This window comes from Cervus elaphus, chromosome 5 (genome assembly GCF_910594005.1).
Source record: "Cervus elaphus chromosome 5, mCerEla1.1, whole genome shotgun sequence".
Taxonomy (NCBI): Eukaryota; Metazoa; Chordata; class Mammalia; order Artiodactyla; family Cervidae; genus Cervus; species Cervus elaphus.
This window is the reverse complement of record NC_057819.1, coordinates 113113259-113138984: the sequence shown is the minus strand read 5'-3', so window position 1 is coordinate 113138984 and position 25726 is coordinate 113113259. Positions and strand designations below refer to the sequence as shown.

General features: G+C 39.2%; 1 long non-coding RNA gene across 7 annotated transcripts in view; it reads right to left on the bottom strand.

Moving 5' to 3' along the window:
• The window catches only part of LOC122695023, a 35660-nt gene that overhangs the window by 5557 nt on the left and 4377 nt on the right, over window positions 1-25726 (bottom strand). For 3 of the 7 annotated variants that reach the window (XR_006341301.1, XR_006341304.1, XR_006341303.1), the window contains exons 2-4: window positions 16911-16989; window positions 10068-10151; window positions 8323-8446 (exon numbers count right to left, since the gene is read on the bottom strand). This is a non-coding gene — a long non-coding RNA (uncharacterized LOC122695023). Of the gene's footprint in view, window positions 1-8322; window positions 8447-10067; window positions 10152-16185; window positions 16240-16910; window positions 16990-25726 lie in introns of all 7 variants that reach the window. The other 4 variants (XR_006341299.1, XR_006341302.1, XR_006341305.1 and 1 more) reach the window with 3 other exon arrangements.

The window sequence follows — 25726 nt, the reverse complement described above, 5'->3', positions numbered from 1 at the left end:
CCTGAATATTCATTGGAAGGACTGATGTTGAAGCTGAAACTCCAATACTTTGGCCACCTGATGCAAAGAACTGACTCATTTGAAAAGACCCTGATGCTGGGAAAGATTGAAGGCAGGAGGAGAAGGGGATGACAGAGGATGAGATGGTTGGATGGTATCACTGACTCAGTGGACATTAGTTTGAGTAAACTCTGGGAGTTGGTGATGGACAGGGAGGCCTGGCGTGCTGCAGTTCACGGGGTCACAAAGAGTCAGACAAGACTGAGCAACTGAACTGACTGACTGACTGTGTGTGTCTGATTCCTCTTCAAAGGCAGGACCATGTATTGTTGGTAATCTAGAAATAAATACCCAGCACTGAGGCAGGGTCTGGCAGAATGTAGGTATGCCAAATACATGTTGGTTGAAGTGATGCTTAGAAACATCATACTCAGTTTACACAATGTCAAAATAATTTAAAAATCTGGGGGAAAGTATTGGATAAATTTCAACTAAAACTATTCATCAAGGGAGAATTCCCTGGTGGTCCAGTGGTTAGGACTCTGTGCTTCTACTGCAGAGGACACAGGGTTTGATCCCTGGTTGGGGAATTAATATCTTGCATAAACTATTAATCAAGTCCATCATTTGGCACATTTTAAAATAAAAGCATATGATGACTGAATGTTTCATTGGCACCAACTATGCTGTCACATCAGTATGGCTCTAGTTCATGAGTCTCTCAAAATTCTCTAAGCTGGAAATAATCGTGTATTTGAATTACTACACAACAGCAAGTGAGGACACAGGAAAACCAAAAAAAACAATACTGCAAAGTGCCCACTGATTGATCTTTGTTAGGAAGAATGTCCTCCTCAGCACTTAACAGTTGAACAATCCAGAGAAAAAATACGTATTGTCAGGAAAAGTTGCTTAGAGGGAAATAAAAATCCAATGTGCATTGTTAGATTTTGCAATAGCCCATTTTGTAATATAGAAATGCAATTTTAATTGAAGGAGGAAGATAATTACAGTTTAGGAACCAACTAGTTAGTCAACACCACAATCAGAAATATCTAAGGGACAAGCCTTGGTCCCACACCCAAGAAAAGGGGGTGAACCCAAAAAGTGAGTTAAACGAGCTTCCATTAAAATGTGTTCAAGGCACTTGAGCCATTCTGAAAGCCCTGAAACCACGAGGAGGAGAATTTTGTTACTACTGATTAGTTATTAGTTATTAAGTTTAAATAATTTCTATAGATTTAATAGAAATCTAAATTTATAGATTTAAAATAAGAAATTCTGCACTGTATTTATATATATATATATATATTCCTAGAACTAATGCTAGAGATAGAAAAAAACAAAAAGGCCAGATAAATCCTGCAAATTTGGAAGTGATCCAAGTTATGGCAACCTAGAGATAATGAAAGTGCCATTTAGGAAGAACTGAATGGACTGGTGACCCTATAGCTTAGAAAGGAAAATATTTTAAAAGAGTTGAGTATTCCTCTTCAAATATCAAAAAGACTCCAAAGCTAAGTTCTATGTGGCAAAGCAAGTTATATTGTGTGGCAGATTTCCATTCAATATAAAGACAGACTTTTAAGTAATTGAAGTGAAGTGAAGTGAAGTGAAGTGGCTTAGTCGTGTCCTACTCTTCTCGACCCCGTGGACTGTAGCCCACCAGGCTCCTCCGTCCATGGGATTCTCCAGGCAAGAATACTGGAGTGGATTGCCATTTCCTTCTCCAGGGGATCTTCCCGACCCAGGGATCAAACCCAGGTCTCTCGCATTGCGGGCAGATGCTTTAACCTCTGAGCCACCAGGGAAGCCCAAGTCGCTCAGTCGTGTCCGACTCTGCGACCCCATGGACTGTAGCCTACCAGGCTCCTCCCTCCATGGGATTCTCCAGGCAAGAATACTGGAGTGGATTGCCATTTCCTTCTCCAGGGGATCTTCCCGACTCAGGGATCTAATCCGGGTCTCCTGCATTGCAGGCAGACGCTTTAACCTCTGAGCCATAAGTAATTAGAGCAGATCAAAATTGAATATCTTGTGAAACGATGAGCTTCACTTCACTAGAAATATTCAAGTAGAGACTGGAGAGATCTGATAAGGTAGTTCTGATGAGGTAGCTCATTGTTGAATATTTCAAACAAGAGAAGCAAGAAGGGAGCTAACATTTGTGAGGATCTCATTCGCAAACGCTTTTTATGTGCTATCTGAATTGGTAGTCTCAAACTTAGGAAATGGAAATGACTTCTCATATGAAGATACTAAGGCTTAACTTGCTACATTCCCAGTAAGAGGAAGAGCTAGGATTTAAAACCTGGGGATGACTTCAAAGAGGCAGAGGAACCAGAGGTCAAATTGCCAACATTAGTTGGATCCTGGAGAAAGCAAGGGAGTTCCAGAAAAAAATCTACTTCTGCTTAATTGACTATGTTAAAGCCTTTGACTGTGTGGATCACAACAAACTGAAAAACTCTTAAAAAGATGGGAGTACCAGACCACCTTATCTGTTTCCTGAGAAACCTGTGTTCAGGTCAAGAAGCAACAGTTAGAACACGACACAGAACATCTGACTGATTCAAACTGGGAAAGGAGTACAAGGCTGTATATTGTCACCCTGTTTATTTAACTTATATGCAAAGTACATGCATGCCAAGTCATTTCAATCATGTCTGACTCTTTGCAACCTTATGGATTACAGCCCGTCATGCTTCTCTGTCCAAGGGATACTCCAGGCAAGAATACTGGAGTGGGTTGCCATGCCCTCCTCGAGGGGATCTTTCTGACCCAAGGATCGAACCAGTGTCTCTTAAGTCTTCTGCATTGGTAGGAGGGTTCTTTACCACCAACACTAAGTGGGAAACACTATATGCAGAGTACATCATGCAAAATGCCAGGCTGGATGATCACAAGCTGAAATCAAGACTGCGAGGAGAGATATCAACAACCTCAGATATGCAGATAATACCACTCTAAAGGCAGAAAGTGAAGAGGAACTAAGCAGCCTCTTGATGAGGGTGAAAGAAGAGACTGAAAAAGCAGACTTGAAACTCAACATTAAACAAACTTAAAATCATGGCATCTGGTCCCATCACTTCATGGCAAATAGAAGGTGGAAAAGTGGAAGCAGTGACAGATTTCATTTTCTTGGATTCCAAAATCACTACGGATGGTGACTGCAGCCACAAAATGAAAAGACACTTGCTCCTTGGAAGGAAAGCGATGACAAACCTAGACAGCATATTGAAAAGCAGAGACATCACTTTGTCAACAAAGGTCCACCTGTATAGTCAAAGCTATGGCTTTTCCAGTAGTCATGTATGGATGTGAGAGCTGGACCATAAAGAAGGCTGAGCCCTGAAGAATTGATGCTTTTGAACTGTGGTGTTGGTAAAGACTCTGTAGAGTCCCTTGGACTGCAAGGAGATCGAATCAGTCAGTCCTAAAGGAAATCAGTCCTGAATATTCATTGGAAGGACTGATGCTGAAGCTGAAACTCTAATACTTTGGCCACTTGATTCAAAGAGCCACCTCACTGGAAAAGACCCTAAAACTGGGAAAGAATGAAGGCAAAAGGAGAAGGGGGCAGCAGAGGATGAGATGGTTAGATAGTATCGCTGACTCAATGGATGAGTTTGAGCAAACTTTGGGCATTAGTGAAGGACAGAGGAGTCTGGCATGCTACAGTCCATGGAGCTACAAAGACTGGGACACACCTGAGCAACTGAACAACAACTGATGCACCTGTAAGGTCTCTTGCAAATTCTTTTCTGGTTGACACCCCCATGGCAGTGAATGCATTCACTGTCTAAATAATTTCATTCTGATAATTTCTGTCGATTTATCTATTCTGTCAAAATATTCAGGGACTTTTGATCAAAGAGCATATCTGCTTTCTCCATGACATCAAATTCAAAGGATTAACCATCCTTTCCATCCTTTCCTGATGAATTCTGTACTTCTGATGGCCAGAATCCCTGACATGCCATCTAACCTAGAAAGAGCAGAGTTTTACCTCACATGGATCTAATCCAGGCTGCTGGTTGTGATTTTCTGGATTAATGTCATTATGAAGAGTTCTATGGTCAGTCTAGGTTCATGAGGAAAGAATGTCATTATCAACTAGTATGTTTGCACAAATACAGGACAGAAGAGTGGTAACAAGAATGCTTTGTATTTCTCATCTCTAGTCTACATGTTTTCATTCATTTCTTGAGTGAATACAAGTTCCATGTTCTTTACCAACCAACTGTTGAAAGTGATGACTACTGACAGCATTCCTAAAACTAGTGGCGGAGGATATGGAAATACACAAGGGAGACAGAAGGCTGTCCATGAGACTAATTATCAAGAAGGTTTTTAAATGATATAAATAAGAATGACTTTGAAAAACTTTCTACAGCCTAGAATCTGTTCTTCTCAGTCTTTCATGTCCAGAAACTTGACTTTACTAGCATACCCAAGGTGACCTGGCACTTGAAGACAGATTGACAATGACTACATTTATACAACACTAATGTACAGATTAGAAATCTAGTTTATTTTAACAATAAGGGACATTTCTTTCAGATGTCCATGGCATACTTTGTAGAATAAATCAGGAATCAAAAAGTTTCTGCACAAGCACAGATTCAAAGAGAGGTTTGAGGACCACTTCCTTCAGCTCCTACTCAGTCCAGGTGAAACATTTTTGCCCCACACTCAGCCATTCCTCTCTAGCGACTGGATTGTCCATGTGCCCAAATTCAGCATCTCTCTGCCCAAGATGAAGCCAAAGGCACTTTATCTGAATTCTCCTTTTGATATTCCCTAACGACCACACTCCTTACCCAGGTGTTGACTCTCAGAGATAGATTATATTTTGGTTTTAATAGTTCAGTTACGAAGGCAAATATATTTCCCTTTACTCCCAAGTTCATGGGCATACTTCACTGTCACATCCATATTTATAGCTGTAGCCACCTCTTTCAAGTATCAGAGGGCAGCCTCTAGGTTCATGGCATATAAAAATAAAGTCTGTTATTTTACAAATACAAAGGAGAATACTACGCATCTTCCAGGTTCAATGCCTATTCATCACAATGACTCTTCTAAAATACAGAATTTTTTCAGTCATTCTTTTAATGGTACCACACATCTCTTTATGAAAAGTTTCCTGTGATGAAGTTTAAATTAACCATCCAAAAGGTGGTTTCCTACATCACTGAGGCTTCACTAGCTCTTGGATCACTATTATTTGATTACTCTTTTTTTCCAGGTATCTTAAGAGTTATCTTACTTCTCGGCTCCCTCAGTGTTCTGCTTTTCTGTTTTGTTTTGTTTTGTTTTGTTTTTTGCTTGTTTTGTTTCCCAGAAGCTCAAGTAGCTCCAAAATTCTACTTGCTTCTGTTTTCAAGTGCATTCTACACCCAACAGTCTTGTCTTCACTCCACCTCTGGTCCCCTCCTCACCATCCTTTGGTCTTTTATGCCCACTCTTCATGCTATAGCAACACAAGACACAGGTGGCTTCATTCCATCACCATCCTTCCCTTGCCTAGTGACAAGAACTTTGGCTTCTGGGCCTGAACTGTCCCGAAAATTCTTGCTTTCAGATCTTCAAGGATCTTGTGGCCAATATAACGGACATTTTTCTAGACCTCATTCCCCTTGATCTCTCTGCAGAACTTCCAGGAGGCTCTATAAACTCCACCAGGTGAATCACCCAAGCTTCAGTCCATGCTGTGATTCCCTAAGGCTTTTCCAACCTTTCAGATCGCTCTTATTCACTCCCTTTAACAGGTACTCACTTTTCCTCTGTGCTAAGCCTAATTTTGAGGATTTCCTCAACTTCCAGTCTTAACCTTCTGCTCTTCTCTACCTTAAAAATGCAGTTGTTCTCAAGGCTTTGACTATCACCTCAGTATGGATGATCCCTTAAACTCTCACCTAAATTTTTCTATCAATTTGCTTTTAAAGGAAATTAAAGATTTCCTTTAGTCTGAGCAAATGGTCATATAATTCACAAACTATAAAGAATGAGCATCTATATGTATTTTAGTTAGCAGCCTTATGAGAACTCACTCCCCAGTATTTATATGGTCTTTCCAGAACCCAAAGCAGCCATATTGAAAGTCCTTGTCCTACTTGGAAGCTCTGAACTGTCAAATTCTTTGACTTTGTTGACCACCGCTCTTCCTTGAAATTCTCCTTCCCTCTTGAAACTTCTGTTTCTTGGTTTTCTCTTTTTCACTTTATCTTTCAACCTCTCTTGTTTTTCCTTAAATATTAGTTCCTTGAGGTTCCTTTTATTCTGGGTCCTCCATCAAATTTCTTGGTCAAAGCTCCATCCCTAATCTTTGTTATCCTGGATTCATTATCTTTCCTACAAAATCTGCTTCTCCTTCACATTTCCATATTAGTTAATAGCACTCCCCAGAGCTTCCCTCGTAGCTCAGTCAGAAAAAAATCTGCCTGCAATGCAGGAGACCTGGGATTGATTCCTGGGTTGGGAATATCCCCTGGAGAAGTAAATGGCAATCCACTCCAGTATCCTTGCCTGGAAAATCCCATGGACAGAGGAGCCTGGTGGGTTACAGTCCACAGGGTCGCAAGAGCCAGACGCGACTTAGTGACTAAACCACCACCAAAGTCCAAAACTGGAGACCGCTTGTCATTTAAGGCTCCCTCCCTCTCTTTCATCAACCTGAAACTAGTCAATAGTCAAATGTCACCATTTCTATCTTCTACCTTCCCCTTCCTACCAACCCACTGCAACTTTCTTGGAAGTTGTCGTTGTCTGTCACCCTCTTCCACAGACCCCTGCAAATTCTCCTTTCTCATCTCCTTGCCTCCAGCTTCAACTCCAGTTCATATAGTACACTGCCAACAATGTTATCTTTCTAAAACTTAAGATTATGCTCATCCCCTGCTTAGCAACCTTCAGTGATCCACCCCTTGACTATGGGACCAAGTCCAATTTCCTTAGTATGATATTAAAGGTCCCTCTCTTTGCCCAAAAAAAGTCCTTCCCCACCTGGCCCCGATCTATTTTTCCAGTCTTATATCTTGGCACTCATTCACACAAACTTCATGCCCCAGCCAAATCAAACTTTTCAGTTCTTCAAATATGTCGTGTAGGTTTACACCTTCTTTATGTATGCTGGTCTCTACCTAGAAAAAAATTTCCCCACTCATTTTTTTAACATTTACTTATTTTTGGCTCCACTGGATCTTCATTGCTGCACATGAGCTTTTCTCTAGTTGTGGTCTGTGGGCTTCTCACTGCAGTGGCTTCTCTTGTGGAGCATGGACTCTAGGCATGCAAGTTTCAGTAGCTGTGGCTCATGTGCTTAGTTGCCCTGTGGCATGTGGGATCTTCCTGGATCAGGGATCACACTTGTGTCCTCTGCACTGGCTGGTGGATTCTTAACCACTGGACCACCAGGGAAGTCTCCCCACTTACTTTTTTAATATTTATTTTTTTAATTTGTTTGGCTGCGCTGGGTCTTAGTTGCGGCACCCAGGTTTCTCTCTAGTTGCTTCTCTCTAGTCTGACTCTTTGCAACCCCATGAACCATAGCCCACCAGTCCACTCTGTCCATGGGGCTCTCCAGGCAAGAATACCGGAGTGGGTTGCCATTTCCTCCTCCAGTGGATCATCCCTACCCAGGGATCAAACCTGCATTTCCTGCATCTCCTGCATTGCAGACAGATTCTTTATGGCTGAGCCACCAGGATACATTTTTTTATGACTGTTGTTTTGGTGACTGTCTCTCCAACCATACCCACCTTTGTTGGTAAGTAACACCTTAGACTGAATTAAACTAACCAGATGGTTATCCTCTTAACACCTGTTCCCACACAGGCTGAAAAGCTTCAGGAAGAAGGAAAAGTAAGGGAAATGGATCCCATCTGAGGAGGACAAATTCAACTGGGCTGCGGCTCTAGGGTACTGGGGAGCAACTGCACAGCAGAGGGTTACTGGAGGACGTGGGAGAGGAAGAAAGCAGCAAAACAAAGGTCCACATTCAATGATGGAAACTTGGGTAGGTTCTGCTGCTTCTACTCCTCCCTAAAGGTGGGGACACACCCTCTCTCACACTCAGCAAAACTGGCCCCACCTCTGCACATACACTTAGCTCTTCAGGGGAAGAACTCATCTTCCACTGTTACTTAATTCTTGCTGACTGTCGTAACATAACTATTGTTCCCACCTATTGCCCCCATCACCCTGCCTTTTGGGTAGTGAGGAGGCCAGGGAGAGAGAAGTGAGCTGTTTTCTCTAGTTCTAAGACACAGGTTGCCACAGAGGATTAGATCTCAACCTATTTCTTTCTTCCTACCTTACCTGCAGCAGTGAGCAGGCCTTCTATAAGGAAGCTTGGAAGGAAGAAGCCCAGAAAGTTTCCACAGAGTGAATATAACATGTATCCAAAAATGCTTTCTTTCCTCTGAGACCTGTGTCAATCCACCTTAAAGAAACCAAAGCCATATTAGAACATTTCTTATTCATTGCCTTATAGTGAAATTTACAGTTTAAACTTTTTTGTCATAAAGGAGGATTTACAAGGAAATTCTCTACAGATATGCATTTATTTATTTCATGTGATTAATATGTTACAAAAATCATGGTTGTAATCACATTGCTATTTTAAATGCCATTTTTATAAATTTTAAAAGTTTCATATTCTGAAGAGGTTTTTTCAGTTCATGTTAGTTTAGGTGTTAGGTTGTCATAGCTAAACTATGATTTTATCCCTTGTTTACTATCACTTTAAATTTGTTAACATCTGTCTCTTGTTCATCTACAATGAGTTAATTTTGTGGAAGATGTAACTTCTTACTGTATAAAGGATAATTTTATCTTTGGGCATTCATTGCATTAGAGAATCAAGTCAGCTAAATTCTCCTACAGTTATATCCTTAAAACTACTCTTAGAGAAAGAAAATCAGTGTCTTTACCTTGTAAAGGGGAAAGACTTGTTCACTCCTGTGTTTAATCTGACTCATATAAAGATCATGTGAAGAATTTGTATTTTATAAATTTTCAAAGAGATATGATTAAAGGTCTTTATTTTTTTCTTGACTTTTCCTCCTGATCACTTATATCTTAGCAAGTGATCAACATGATGACTTAAAAGCCTAATTGTTGGTAAATGATTGAGGCACAGATAAAAATATGAATATCCACTGCTTACCACCATGTTTTTTGAAATATAGGTCACCATGTATACTATCTTGCTTAACGAAGTCTTTGACAAAAAGCAATATCTGTCATTGTAAATTTTCTTGTTCTAAAGAAAGCAGTTATATTCTGTAGATGTAAATTATGTAAATAAAAGTTATTTTATATTGAAAAAAAAAAAGAAAGAAACCAAAGCCAAGGGCTGTCCATGAGGATGCCCCACCTGTATTTAATGTGTGACTTTTGTTGCGGTTTCAGCAAATTAGCCCTACAGAGCACCCAGTTCTTCCAAACCTGTTTTCCTGCCTTCCTTTGACTCTAGAAGCCATTGATATTCTTCTAGTAAATTCCTTTGTTTAATGCAACCAGTCTGTTTCTGACTGTGATGAGTAGCTACACTGGGACACCTACCTGGAGCCTCCTAGGACAGTTGCTCAACCCCATCCCCACTCTCCCACCCATTACACCTGCCTCCACCTCCACACTGGCAAGCGCCTGCTTACACCCAGCACGATGCCAAGTGTCAAGAGAGAAACAGGCATAATATTGGTTTCTACCTCAAAGAGTGTACACTTTGATAAGTATTTATTAACCATGGCATTGTAATTGTTCATTTTCCTATTAACCTCCTATAGGACAAAAACTTTATACAAGTCCTACTATACAGCAGAGTCTGAGCAGAAACAACTTAGGCAGTAGAATTAGGGGAAATCTAGAAGAATTTAGTAAAAGGACCATCTGCCAAAGTGTGGCTTATGACCCCCACGTCCAAAGGATGAAGGCAAGTGAGTCAGAAAGTGAAAGTCATAAAGAGGGCCACCTGGAGAGGAGCTGTGCATTTCATGGACAGTCACAGTCAACATGGAGGAGATGCCAGGGGAATAAACACCCTAAATTCATTCTCTTACCTTCCTGCAATTTCCTGATTTGTCCCCACTGGGAAAACCTAACGAAGGCCAGAGGGCAGCTGATCTCCTAGAGGAGAGAGCAGGCTGGAGAAAGGAGGAAAGTGGATATAGAAGGCAATAGATTACTATTACTACTTGTCTCCAGACAATGTCTAGTTTCTCTTTTCCCATTTTATTGGTTCTCAAACTGCTATATTAGTGTTTTCATTGACAGTTTTCTAACACATGTTCCTCCTCTCTGCTACAGAAATAGATATTATGCTTAAAGACAACTGTCCATAATCTAAATTCCCAATAATCAGTGTCTACTCTTGAAACCCTGGTGAAAGATGAGACTCTTCTGTCTTTCCATGCATTTTCACCCCCTCCATCCTGTACACCTAAATGTAACAAAATTATGAGCTCTCAGGGCCATGGGAAGCTGACATAGAAAAGGCTGAACAATCCCCATGCTGTGGCGATAGGATGCAGTGGACTGAAGTGGAGATCCTGGCACAAGGGAACAGGAGAGCATTGAGCTTCCACATATGGGCATCTGGGAACCTTAGGTAGACTGGGAGATAAGAAAGGAAAAAGAAGTGTCAGAGAGAGACACAGAGAGTTTGAAGAAGAGGCAACTTCCTGAAATTCAGAGCAGGCTCCAGGGACAGAAGTCTGAGAAATGGGCATGAGAGCAAGAAGAGATCTATGCACAGAATAAGGAATAAAATATTTTGTGCCTTCTTTTTGGTCTACATGCATTCTAAAAGAATGCTTACTCTTAACAATTGCCCTTTTAAGTGGTCAACTGTGATTTTTCAACAGACTTCTGCCCAAAATAATCTCTCTTCTTCTCACCAAGAACTGAAATTCCTATTACAAGGGGCAATTTCTTATTTTACAACTGAAGAAAAAGTTCAAAATGCTAAATGCTTAAGAGTGCCTGGAACAACACATGGTGAATACAGCTATATTTCTATTATGGTAAATGAACAGCTTTGGCAAACCTAGACAGCATATTAAAAAGCAGAGATATTACTTTGCCAACAAAGGTCCGTCTAGTCAAAGTTATGGTTTTTTCAGTAGTCATGTATGGGTGTCACAGTAGGACCATAAAGAAAGTTGAATGCCGAAGAATTGATGCTTTTTGAACTGTGGTGCTGGAGAAGATTTTTGAGAATTCCTTGGACTGCAAGGAGATCAAACCAGTCAATCCTAAAGGAAATCAGTCCTGAATGTTCATTGGAAGGACTGATGCTGAAGCTGAAGTTCAATACTTTGGCCATCTGATGTGAAGAACTGGCTCACTGAAAAAGACCCTGATGCTGGGAAAGACTGAAGGCAAAAGGAGAAGGAAGTGACAGAGGATGAGATGGTTAGATGGCATTACCGACTCAATGGACATGAGTTTGAGCAAGCTCTGGGAGTTGGTGATGGACAGGGAAGCCTGGCATGCTGCAATCCATGGGGTTGCAAAGAGTCAGACATGACTGAGTGACTGAACTGAAATGAACAGCATTGTATCTTTTCTTTAGACAGAAAAAAAAAAAAAAAGTTGAAACACAAGATAGCCCATGGCTTCAGATGAAAGGCAGAGAGTCTGACCTCAAGAAGACAGAGCAAAGAAAGAAAAGAGTAGAAATGCCAACAACAAACTTGAACAACTCCACAATTTTGTCTAAAGGCAACTCCTCCAGGTTCAAGATGTGCATGAATATCTAGAATCAATGCATGCTCAGATGTTGAGCTTATAAGGAACTTTGATCAAGAAGCATGCGTGATAATTGCCAAAAATCAAGGGCCTGTAACTGTCTAAAAAGAGTCCCTGGCACACACTAAGCATGCAATAAATATTTCTTGAATGAAGATGTGGTATAATTAGGTAAAAGTGAGTGTTAGAGAGCACTGTGAGCTAAAGTGGGGAAGTAAGAGGGAGAAGTGAGAGAATGAGGATTTACTGAGTGCCAACTAAGTGCCAGGCACTATTACTTGTTTTTCATTCATTTTCCTAACATCTTTTGGAAGTTTCACAAATAAAAAAACCGAGACTCAGAGAAGATAACTAACATTTACCCAAGCAGGAAAACAGTAAGCCAGGACTCAATCACTGCTCTGTTTAACTCCAAAGTGTATGCACTACTCCACATGTACCCCCTGGAAAGGGACTAGTAGTTGGCTTGAAAAGCTACATGGAAGAAGAGAGAGAAACCTGAGCTAGGCTAAAAAGCATGAGAATGATATGAATATAAGGTCAGAAGGAAACAAAGATTCTCTGTTAAAAGAGTGTCTGCAAGGCAGGGCTTCAAAAAAAAAAATGATCATTCACCATAGTCTAAAGGCAAAACCATGAGAGAATGAACTTCTCTGTTTTTCCCACTCACACATAGTTTTCTGTCACATATACTCAACACCCTGAGGAGGCATTGCTTCAGTATATGTGGCTCATCAATTGCTAAACTAAGGGGTAGAAAAATTAAGTTGACTCAAAAAAAACACTATACTTAAAAACTTCTCATTAAAAATGTTGTGTTACAGTGGTACATACATGTAAAGCTCTACAATAGTCTCCATAGAGCACTGACTTTGAGGCTACACTTTGACCTTGACCTGAGCTATTCTTGCACTCAATGGCTTATTCCTCTGGGTTTTGGTAGCAGAGAAGTGTTAGATGTGCTATGGGTCTATTAAGGCCTCAGAGGAAGCTATGGCATTGTAGGGGGCTCGGAGAAGTAGGGGACCACGTGGAGGAGTTTATGGTTCTGGGACTGGGTTGGTCACTGGCACAGAGTGGAACAGCATGGGTGCTGGAACGAATGGGAACATTGGAAATGATGATGGTGTCTTATTGCAAGTAATCAGAGGGAAAATATGCATAATTTAAATTGATAGTCTCCTACTTTGATAAGGTGCATCACCTAGAAAATACCAGTGCTGACACTGAATTCAAAAGAAAAAGATGGTATGAGAATTTTGGAAACTGAGGCATGAATGGTCAATCTCAACACTACAGCAAACATTACATCACTAATGGAGGACCTTAAAACTCAGGAAAGTTGTCTTACCTAGAAAACACTTTTTTCCCATTAACACTTTTTTCCCATTAATTTCCCAAACAAATTAATGCATTTAATACAAACAGAAAAATATCTAATGTGCATAAAAATTAACATGAAATGGCTTGACACTCATTTGAAAGAAGAATATTTGCCTTAGTTTTCTGTATTTCAGAAGTTATAAAAGAAAATACATTTAGCTGAAAAGTTCCATAACAGTCCCAGAAAGGTATGAATTTAAACTACACAGATGTTTATCTAGTTTATACAAATATACTTATGATTGGCATATAGTTATGATAACTCAAATCAGTGAAGTATATAATCTGGACCTAATAGCACCCAATGAATTCTGTTGAATGATATGGTTCCTTTTTCCCTCTCCAAAGTCAATACAAACATGACTTTGGAAAACGTCAACACTCTGCCTCAGATCAACAGTTCCAGGCTCACTGTGGACTTCCAGCTCAAGTTAAGTCAGAAAACGTAAAGGATTGATTATCAAGAAAATATTTTCCCCATATTCACTTTAACTTAACAAGCAATTACTCCCAAATTTACAATATCATTCTTTCATATTATTAAACATCCCAACATATAACAATCTGTTTTAAAACATTTAAATTACAATAAATAGCAACTGTAGGGTAGCTATCTAAAAAATTCCAGCTCTTTGAAATGTAACCTATGGCATATGACTCTCAAATCATAGATCAGAGACTTATTTTTACAAAGTTGCAGAATATCCCCAGGACTGTACTCGGTAATTAGAGAATCTAGCACCTTTCCTGGAGTCAGGAATTACATGAAATGTAACCAAAAGTCTCAGTACAGTAGCATACATGAAGATACAATGATAGTGCCACTGTGAGACACTCATTTCATAAAGCACAGGTAATATAACAGACTACAAAGTTAACATGTCTACTAGGTTTTTCCCATCTCCCTCCCCCTGCCTAGCCCTCTGACCTCAGTAATTGACCCACAGGCGCCTGGGTCATGAGAGGGTATGGATAAATATGATGCTTTCTCAGAGCAGCGTGGTAATGCACCATGCTGGAAAGGTCACTCAGTCAGACGTGAATGTGAAAAACCGGGGTCAGCAATGATGGGCGGTGGGAATGTGGGATTTCTTATTTATTAATATCTGTGTCCTTCTGAATCTTAATCCTTGGTGCTTTTTCATATTTTGCAAAAGTCTCAAAATTTTAAAAACAGTGCTGGACTAAGAATCAGAAGACTTGGATTCAGGTTCATGCATGTTCATCCATGGCTTTGTTAAACTGTTACTCTCTGAGTCTCAACAGTATGCTAATTAAAGAACAATAACACCCCTTCTCACTCCTCCCAGCAAAACTTACCCCTCACAGTGACAGTAAAGATCAAATGAATCACACCAAAATCCTTTTAAAAGATAAAATTATTATCTTTTATTACATTGATTCTTGATATATATATATATATATATATATATATATATATATATTTTTTTTTTTTTTTTTTTTTTTTTTTCTGGCTGCACCATGTGGCTTGTGGGAATCTTAGTTCCCTGACAAGGGACTGCAGCAGTGAAAGTGTCAAGTCTGAACCACTGAACTACCAGTGAATATTTCCTTGAATATTTTTGGAACAGAGTTGTCAGATAAAATACAGGGAACTCAGCTAAATTGGAATTTCAGATAAACAATGAATAAGTGTTTTAGTACAAACATTTCCAAATACTATATGGGGTACATTCTAAAAAAAAGTATTCATTGTTTATCTGAAATTCAAATTCAATTGAGCAGGCATCCTGTATTTTTATTTGCTAAATCTAGGAACACTATTTTATAATCTCCTAGAAATTTTTTAAAACCTTAAAAATGATTTCTAAAATCTACATTTCCATTTTCATCTTTTCAATCCTTTTAAATCACCATATTGCAGATGCAAAAAAAAAAGTAACCTGTGGTGTATTGATTATTTTATTTTGGATCAGGAAATGAGGGTTGACAATGTTACCTCATGTTGAAGTCAATGTTGAAATCAAGATGGCCCAGGAGTGGACCTGACTGCCCTGCTGAACCACAGGAGGGGGCAATCTGAGGTCTCAGCAGAACAAATCACAAAAAAACTGATGTCTGGTTTAATGAAAAAGTAAACCTATCATCACCCAAAAAAAGGACCCAACATTAAACAGAGCTCACAAAAGCTGGTACAACATTTATATTTTTATTCTCCTCTAATATTTTAGGGTAAAGAACTGAATGGGCAAGTACCAACTTCTGCCAAAAAGACAAGTACCAACAGGAGCAAGGTGGTAAGCTGTGGCAAACCCTGCAGCCACTGGAATCAGAGCTTCAGGTCCAGTGATCTCTGGTAAGAAGGTTGTTGTTTCCAAAGTCCACTATTCACATGTGACAGTTACTGAGACGTCACAGATTTCTCAAACAATTTCATGTCTCCATAGAATCAGTTCTAATGAGATGGATGCAACTGGAGCCCATTATACAGAGTGAAGTAAGCGAGAAAGATAAATACCAATACAGTATACTAACGCATATATATGGAATTTAAAATGATGATTAACAATAACCCTATATGCAAAACAGAAAAAGAAACACAGATGTACAGAACAGACTTTTAGACTCTGTGGGAGAAGGCGAGGGTAGGATGTTCTGAGAGAACAGCATTGAAACAAGTATACTATCAAGGGTGAAACAGATCACCAGCCCAGGATGGATGCATGAGACAAGTGCTCAGGGCTCCTGCACTGGGGAGATCCAGAGGGATGGGATGGAGAGGGAGGTGGGAGGGGGGGCATCAGGATGGGGAACACATGTAAATCCATGGCTGATTCATGTCAATGTATGGCAAAAACCACTACAATGTTGTAAAGTAATTAGCCTCCAACTAATAAAAACAAATGGATAAAAAAAAAAAGAACAATGTCTACACTATAAAAATTAAATGCAACTCTGTTTAGGGGCTAAACAAGAGAAGAACAGGAGATTAGAAGAAGAGAGAAAGACACAATTCAAAGAATAAATAAATTTAGAACAGATGATTTAAAATTACAATTTAAACTGTGTAGTTTAAATGCATACCTTTCTGGGACTGTTATGGAACTTTTCAGCTAAATGTATTTTCTTTTATAACTTCTGAAATACAGAAAAATAAGTTTTTTCTGGTAGTAGTTTAGATTATGTTCCACTCTGTTTTTCTACTCTGGAATTTTTAATGAATCATCTTTTTACGTTTACTTCGTTCCTTAAGAAGCAATCCTTGACCATAAAAGAAAAAAAAAAAAAGAAAAAGAAGAAGCAATCCTTGGATTCTAGTTTGACAGAAACCAAAAAACCAAAAGAAGTATCAATAACTACTGTTGTCGACATTCACAAACTCAAGAAACAATCAGCAATAGGGGGCGGGGGGACGGGGTCAAGCTCAACAAATCAGTATTCAAGCAGAGAGCTGGAATGTTGAACAGAACAACTCCTGTGTGAAGACTTGACTGGTAATTGAGATTGAAAAGTACATAAGCTAATGAATGGAAAATCTGGGTAAGTGATACAATAAATAATCCACTAAAACCCTAGCCCTTTAATGAAATACTCAGTTCTTAAATTATTGGGTATACTTAATCAAACCTAGACTATCAGGCTAAATAGCATGTGGCATAAAATAATTTACCATTGTGACTGATCCACACCTAAATCAGTCAAATCCATACCCTCAAAACATATCCACATCATAGTGTTGGCAGGACATCTTTAAAAATAACATTTTAAAATCAGCTAAACAAAAAGGAACATTCTTCAAATCTGCTCACCTTAAAAATTTCATTTAGTTCATTTGTAGGCTGGAACAGGCTCCATTTTTACCACTGTAATTCACATGTCTGGGGCTGTCTTTGAAATCACAAAGCAAAGTTTAATTAGACATTTGGCAGTAAAAGGTCATGGTTAAGAGTATGGGATCTAGAGGAGGCAGACTCGGTTTCAACTCTGGTTCCGCTATGAATTTATTAGCTGTATTACCCCTGTGTACAATATATAACCATCTCAAACCTTCAGTTTCCTCCTCTGGAGGGAAAAAAAAGATCTAAAGTAGTATTTGCCTCATAGGGTTGTTAAGTGGGCTAGATGAGAAAACGTACATAAAGACCATAGAGTGCCTAGCAGTGAGTAAATGTTAAACAAATGTTAGTGTTGAAAGTGGTGACAGTTCTTGTTATTCTTAATATTCTCACACTTTGAGCAACTTATTGGATATTAGTGTGACAGATTGCTAATGATAATTATCCTGATAGGGGCTGTGGAGTCCTCATCCTTGGATAGTTGGGAAAAAAAAAGTAATCCTACTACATCCTATTTAAATGGTAGCAATTATATCCAAGATGTCAAGGGGAAAAAAAATAACGTATAACACCTTACAGTTCAATAAATATCCAATCATTTCTATCTAAGCTTTAGGATTGAAAGTGAAAAGTGAAAGTCACTCGGTCATGTCCGACTCTCTGTGACCCCACGGACTAAACAGTCCATGGAATTCTCCAGGCCAGAATACTGGAGTGGGTAGCCATTCTCTTCTCCAGGGGATCTTCCCAACCCAGGAATCAAACTGGGGTCTCCTGCATTGCAGGCAGATTCTTTACCAGCTGAGCTACCAGAGAAGCCCCAAGTTTTAGAATTAGAAAATTCTAATCGAAACTCCACATTTTAACCAAAATGATCAATATGGAAAATATTTGTGAAAGACATCAAAGAGTCTGATAGCTTTTGAAGCTGGAAAGTCCCAAAGCAAGAAAACCCCTTTCTTTCACAGTTAACTATTAAAATTAGTTCAGATATGCACCTTGTGTTTACATGTAAACAGTAAAAACCTGATTTTTAAAATGCAGTTAATCTCTGTAATGGGTGTTAGCTCTGAGTAGAAAAACCAGCATTTAAGAAGGGATTAACACTGTGATTAATCATGGGGATTAATCATGGTGGCTAATTGCTCTGGTTTGTTATTTTAATGACTGGTCTGGATCTTAGGACAATCCGGACAGAGTTAGGAACCCCTAGAAAACCAAGTAGGAGGCAACTTCAAAAAGTTAAGGGTGTAGCCTGAGTAGATGAGACCTACAAGTCTGACCTCTTCAAAAGCAAGAATTCTTGCTGTATTAAATCACTTTCTTTTCAAAAGCTTTCTTTTCAAATTAGTCCATTTTTTCATCACAAATGTAACAAAGATAAGAACAGCTTGTTTGGGCTTCTCTGCTAGCTCAGTGGTAAAGAATCTACCTGTCAATGCAGGAGACTCGGGTTTGATCCTTGGCCTGAGAAGATTCTACATGCCACAGAGAAACTAAGCCCATGTACCACAACTACTCAGCCTGTGCTCGAGAGCCCAGGAATCAAAACTATTGAGCCCATGTGCCACAGCTACTGGAGGCTGTGCACCCTAGAGCCTTTGCCCCACAAGAGAAGCCACCACAATGAGAAGCCAGCACACTGCAAGGAAGAGCACCCCCAGCTTGCTGCAACTAGAAAAAAGTCCGCACAGCAATGAAGACCCAGCACAGCCAAAAATACATAAATAAATTTTAAAAATTATTTTTTTAAAAAAAGAAGAGCTTGTCCAATCTGAGAAAGAAAGTAAAATCCCTTATGTTCTTGCTAATTTCTAAATTACAAGACTAGAAAATGCAATTCCACATTACTTGAGGAGAGCTGTAGGCATTGCTCATTGTATTAAAGCAAAAGCTCTGAAGATAGGTCTGTGTTCAAATTCCTTTAATGAATAATTTTGGACAAGCTACTAATTTTTCAGTTAAAATAAAAGTTACTCCTTTCACTTGCTGTCAGGATTTAAAGACAGAAACATTCAGGTCAAGTGTTTAGCACAGGCCCTTGGAACATAGGAAAGTTTTAATAAGCTCTATAAGCTCTATCTGAGGATTGACTCCAAATGCTATATATTTAATTAATGCATTTACTCCAAGACATTATTAACTCTTCAGTTGTTTTCAATCTTCAGCCTTGTGGAGGAAGTTCACTGAACAGTTATGGTAAATTTTCTCTAGTGCTATTGTGTTACAGTTAAATAATTATTTAAATCTATTCCTTACCATTCCCACCGCACACAGAAAAATGAGTTGATTCTGACAAGAGCTTTTCTTAATTTGTTATGAAACTGACAAGTTTCTTGACTTTTTTTTTTTTTTAATTAGTTGGAGGCTAATTACTTCACAACATTTAGGAAACCAGATCTGAAAGAGACACGTGCACCCCAATGTTCATCGCAGCACTGTTTATAATAGCCAGGACATGGAAGCAACCTAGATGCCCATCAGCAGATGAATGGATAAGGAAGCTGTGGTACATATACACCATGGAATATTACTCAGCTGTTTCTTGACTTTTTTTCAGTTCAGTATTTTAAAAATCTAATCGGGTGGAGAGGGAGGTGGGAGGGGGGATCGGGATGGGGAATACATGTAACTCCATGGCTGATTCATGTCAATGTATGACAAAACCCACTGCAATGTTGTGAAGTAATTAGCCTCCAACTAATAAAAATAAATGAAAAAAATAAAAAATAATAAAAATCTCTAAACAATAAAATTAAGAGATTAACTTCAGAAGATTTTTTTTCAATTTAGGCACATTACATGTATCCACTTAAACATGAATAATACTAATTTATTCTACAAACCCCTGGAGGAGGAAATGGCAACCCACTCCAGGATTCTTATCTGAAAGTTCCCATGGACAGAGGAGCCTGGCGGGCCACAGTCCTCAGAGTCAGACACGACTGAGCAACTAAGCATGGCACATACATAATCTAAGGTATATATCATCATATATTTTAAGATATCTAAAAATTCCTATGCAGAATCTTAGATTTCTTATTGTTCTTATACAATGTTCTCATATCTGAAAATTATTACAACTAGCTTTAAAGAAAAATCAAATTAGTTGTCTTCAACTAGCCTTTATTTAAATTTTAAACTTGTATATTGCCAAAACATAGGCAAGAAGAGTTTTGAGACCAAAATAAAGGCAAAGAAAAGAAAATGGGAAAAGGCTCTGAGATGACAGGAAAACATTCAGAAAACATTAAGTATCTACTAGGTGCAGCAAGAGAAAAAGGTACCCTCCCTTCTCTAAAGGAGCTTTCATGTCTTATCTCATTGTGAACAATAAAAATTATATCATACTATAAACTACTAGGTTGTACACACAGGAAATGAAAAGAAAGGGACAGCCATGGCTAGACTAATGGTGAGAAGCCTCATGAAGGAGAGTAGCTTGGACTTGATTTGAATAAGGCCAACAAAGGCCTTAAAATAGGATAAACCATTGTGTCTTGGCCAAGATTTAAGAGAGAAAGGATTGCTTATAATTAAAGGATGTTTTTAAGGAATGCTAACACCCTTCTTCCACTGTATCATGGGTTATTGTTAGTAGTAGTACTATATACATATTTTAGTATTTACTATTATTATTATCCATATCTTATAGGGTAGTAAAATGACACATAGGCTTATTTTTTAAGGCTGAGAGTTTTGCCCAAGGCCACATATTTATTAATTACTTTACAAGGAGAATGCAACAATCTTTCCACTCTACCACCTTCACTCACTGCAGGAAGAATGAGGTTGGACAGACAGAATAGGCCAAGGCTGCAAGGAGATCCAACCAGTCCATCCTAAAGGAGATTAGTCCTGGGTGTTCATTGGAAGGACTGATGCTGAAGCTGAAACTCCAATACTTTGGTCACCTCATGCAAAGAGTTGACTCATTGGAAAAGACCCTGATGCTGGAAGGGGTTGGGGGCAGGAAGAGAAGGGGATGACAGAGGATGAGATGGCTGGATGGCATCACTGACTCGATGGACATGAGTTTGGGTAAACTCCGGGAGTTGGTGATGGACAGGGAGGCCTGGCGTGCTGCAATTCATGGGGTCTCAAAGAGTCGGACACGGCTGAGCGATGGAACTGAACTGAAGAGAAAAGACATAATCTACTAATAAGAGAAATCCTCAGGTACTTATGCATGTGGATGAAGTGATGACAGTGTTTTTCAAGAACAGTCGTCTTGCAGCCATGAATAGAACAAATCTTAGGTGACATGGCACCGAGCCAAGAAAACCACTTCAGAAGCTGGTGATGTAATTGATGACAGAAGTGATGAAATTCTGGATTAGGACAACTGTGGTGGGACCAGACAAAAAGAAACAAATATATCAGACGGGACAAAAGAAAAAGTGACAAAATTGGTAACTTGGTGGATGTTGGAGAGAAAAGAATGAAGTTAATGACAGCATGTGTCATTCAGGGAAAAACAGCATGGTTTGTCACAAAGTTATCAAATAGAACAAATAGAACACCTTTCCCCTGCTGGACCATCCCCCAACCCCAGCCATTTTCTCCTCCTCACTAGCTGCATTTCAACTTTGAATCCTAGCTTTTCATCCACTCATATTTTACTGACCAACTGTGAGTTAGGTTCTGATCACAGTAATAGTAGTAACAGCAACAGAAAAACCTTTTTAAAGCACTTATTCTAAAAAGGCCAGCATGCATGCATGATAAATCACTTCAGTCTTGTCCGACTGTTTGGGATCTTACGGACTGTAGCCCTCCAGGCCCCATTGTCCATGGGAGTCTCCACGCAAGAATACTGGAGTGGGTTGCCATTTCCTTCTCCAGAAGGAAATGCCAGGCACTGTTCTAAATGCTTTATATTAATTCATTTAAATCCCACTTACACCTCTATAGGATAAAATTATGATGCCACATTAGAGCTGAGAAAACTGAAATAAAGTCACAAAGTAAGTGGATGGCCCTGGATTGTTACCCAAGCAGTCTGATTTCAGAGCCCACCCATCTAACCACTCTGCTACACTGAAAAGCCTTCATGCTGTTTCCATATTTTGACAGTGTCCATCATGGTGCAGCCTTGGAAGTTTTAGAAAAACTGTGTAATATGGGAGTCTCTCCAGATTTCAGAGACTTGAGTATTAGTTTTCCAATGAGAAGACATGGGCTTTACCAATATCTTGATTGTCCTAATTATTCAGCTATCCAGGAGGAGGGTACCAAATCCATCAAACACTTGTACAGCTTTCCACTTGGTGTTGACTCCATAGGTCATAATCACAAAGGCACATTTCAGCAGTTTGCACAGTCACAGAACATTTAAGCAAAGAATGCCTTATTCTCAAACTTTACATGATAAATTAAAAATTCTAAAACATTTTGCTTATCAACCTTGCCATCTTGAGACATAACTTGCATTATCAGTTTTGTCTTTGTGCCACTAAATGATTTATTACATCTCAATTAATCAGAGAAAGAAAAGTGCAAATAGAATTTTCAGTTAGAAAAATTCTTCAAAAGAGAATTTTACTGGAGGCAAAATAAGAAATAGAAAAGAGATCTAAACCCCAACAGTGAGATGAGTCAAGCTGATAACAAAGCTAAATCAACAACACATTTCAAGAGCCCCAGATAAATTAACCCAATGAGAATAAGAGCTATATCCATCCTAACCATGACACAAAACTCAGAAGCAATTGAGAAGAAAGTGATAAATAAAATACCAAAAGCAAAACCATCAATTCCAATATACACGGTGGACTGTCCCACCACTAGTCTACTGAATCTGCCCTCTGGAAGGGTGCCAACGGCTTCTAAATGACCAATGATCTTTCCTCAATCCCCCTTCTCCTTGATCTTCCTTTAGAGACTGCCCCACTTTACCTGGGCTCTTTCCCCCTTGACTTCCATGATCCTTCTCCCTGCTTTCCCATATCCTAAGCGTCACTCTTCTCAGTACTATTCCCTAGCTTCTCACCAGTCCCTCAAGTGGTTGTCTCCAAAAATGTTCAGACTTGGACCCTCTGTTCATTTCTCTAAATTCCTTCCCTTAGGGGTCCTCACCATCCTGAAATCTGCTCCTCCAACCTCTCTCCTCAATTGTAGTCCTATGACTCTAAGTGTTGAAAGACATTTCCACAGTATTATTTCAAATTCACGAGTTTTAATCTAAATTGGTCTTCTCCTCAAAACTTGATCTCACTATTCTTTCACTGTGTCCTCACACATAACACACACACACACACACACACACACACGCCAAACCGTCAAACTCCCTTCTCTGAACTCCCTCAACACCCTGTCCATGCCTCAACTGTAGCCCAGATTACCCTAATTCTGATTCATGGGTATGTTTGTTTGCTTCTCCAAGTACACTCATCGAGGGGCAGGAACTGTCTGAGTCACCTATGTATCCCCAAGGAATAATACTGCAGAAGCTGAATAAAATCTGTAAGAGAAATTAATAACTATGGACAAATCTTTCAGCCAAACTGGTCTCCACCTGCTTGGCATTTCACAGTCCCCACTCTCCAGCCCAGAACAGTCCTCTCTGCTGCTGCACATAAGGAAAACTCCCACCCATCCTTCCGGAGACTCAGCTTAAATTCTACTTTGTCAGGTGACCCCATTCAACCAGACTCCTTGCTCATCAGTTTTAAAGTGGCAGGTAGTTCAGTGTCATGAACCCAGTATCATCTTTGAAGCCACGTAGGCCTGATTCAAAACTAGGTTGTAGCAGAAATCAGCTGTGTTACTCTTGGCAGATCCCTGAAGCTTTCTAAAGCTTCATTTCTTCAGCTATAAAATGAGATAAATAATACCCATCTGGAGAATTTGGGGGAGGATTAAAGAAGAGTAAGCTACCTAAAACACAGTAAATGTTCAGGAGATGTTAACTCCTCCCTCCCACTTCATTTACCGTTTACATAGGGCTTACAGTGCATATTTTTGTCTCCATGACTAGATTGTAACAATTGGTAAGATCTATAAAGGTAGGAGATGAATCTCATTTACGTTCCTATAGTTTAAACACCTCTCAGTGTGCCTTACATAGAAATACAACAAAAATTGAGAATGATGAAATTACAATTATGGTGGATTATGGCAATCAGGTGTAAATAGGGCCAACACTAGAGCTGACCATAGTACATTTTCCATCCAATTTAGCTGCAGGATTATCACATGGCACCTCTGTAATTTTTACACATGCCAAAAGCTGGTTTCAATAAACCAATTTCTAGAGTGCACAAGTCAATAAGGAGTCTCTGATAAATTACAGTTGGCTTAAATGCTACAGTCAGTATTAGAAGAGTTTCTGTATTTGTACTTTTTCCCATATACTTTTAGGAAGCTTTCTACAAATTCTGTGATTTAATGTGATAGTAACAGAGCTCTACCTGTTAACTGAAACTAGATTGAGATGCTTATATTTTTCTACCAGGGTTAAAAAAAAAAAAGGCTAATACTATAGCAAAACTAGCAAGATCAACTCCCAAAATATAATTACAGGTAAAATTTAGCAAAATCTCTTTAACTATTCTTTCTAAATTACTTTCATTAATATCAGGTCTTCAACATCCTCTCTGAACTTGTTGGAATTTTTTTTCCAGTCTGACTTATCATAACCTTCCTTTACTACATGTTATCTTCAGCAAAAATCAATTCCCACGGTTGAGTTTCATTTTTTAACTCTGCCCCACTTGCATGTGATAACAAGTTGGAGAAGCTGCAATTGTTGGGTAGTAACCTCCACTCTCACAGTCAACACCTCATTCATACTCCCAGCCACATTCCCTTTCCCTGCAGAAGCTAATTCTATAGTTTTCATAAACTGGAATGTGCAGCTGTAAGTGTAATTTGAGAAAGCAATTAGTAATGGAAGTGTGTGCCAAACATCCTACCCTTTCAACATATTCATGTTTCCAAGTACTTTTTGTTTTGTTTTGTTGCTTCCCGTGTGGAGAAGTTTATGGTAAGAAAAAGAGGCATTCAGTTCTCTGACCAAATCCACCAGAACAGAGGATACAGACACACATTGGTAACGCAGGAAGAGCCAAAAGCCAGGTTTCAGACCAATTTACTAACCTCGTTTATCCACCTATTTTACCTCTTTAGGCAAAATTATAACTTCTCTCAGCTTCAACTTCCTCTTCTATAAAATAGAGACAATACCCTCCCTATCTCAGCAGCTTGTTTGAGTTATAAAATGACAGCATCACAAACAGCACTGTATAACTGTAAACTGTGTGTGAATATATACAGAAATATATGTGTGTGAATATATTTTTGAATAGCAATGCCATATCCTATAGACAGATTAAAAAATAATTTTATATCATGTGTTAAAGTGAAAAGTGAAAGTGCAAGTCACTCAGTCATGTCCAACTCTTAGTGACCCCATGGACTATACAGTCCATGAAATTCTCCAGGCCAGAATACTGGAGTAGGTAGCCATTCCCTTCTCCAGGGGATCTTCCCAACCCAGAGATCAAACCCAGGTCTCCTGCATTGCAGGCGGATTCTTTACTAGCTGAGCCACAAGGGAAGCCCAAGAATACTGGGATGGGTAACCTATCCCTGCTCCAGGGGATCTTCCTGACCCAGGAATCAAACTGGGGTCTCCTGCATTGCAGGCGGATTCTTTACCAACTGAGCTATCAGGGAAGCCCACAGGAGCTATCATGTTTTAAAAGTCCCAATTAAATACTTTATTAAATACAGTTACATAAAATTCTACACACAGTAAATCCAAGGGAAAAATTTTTTTGATAAAC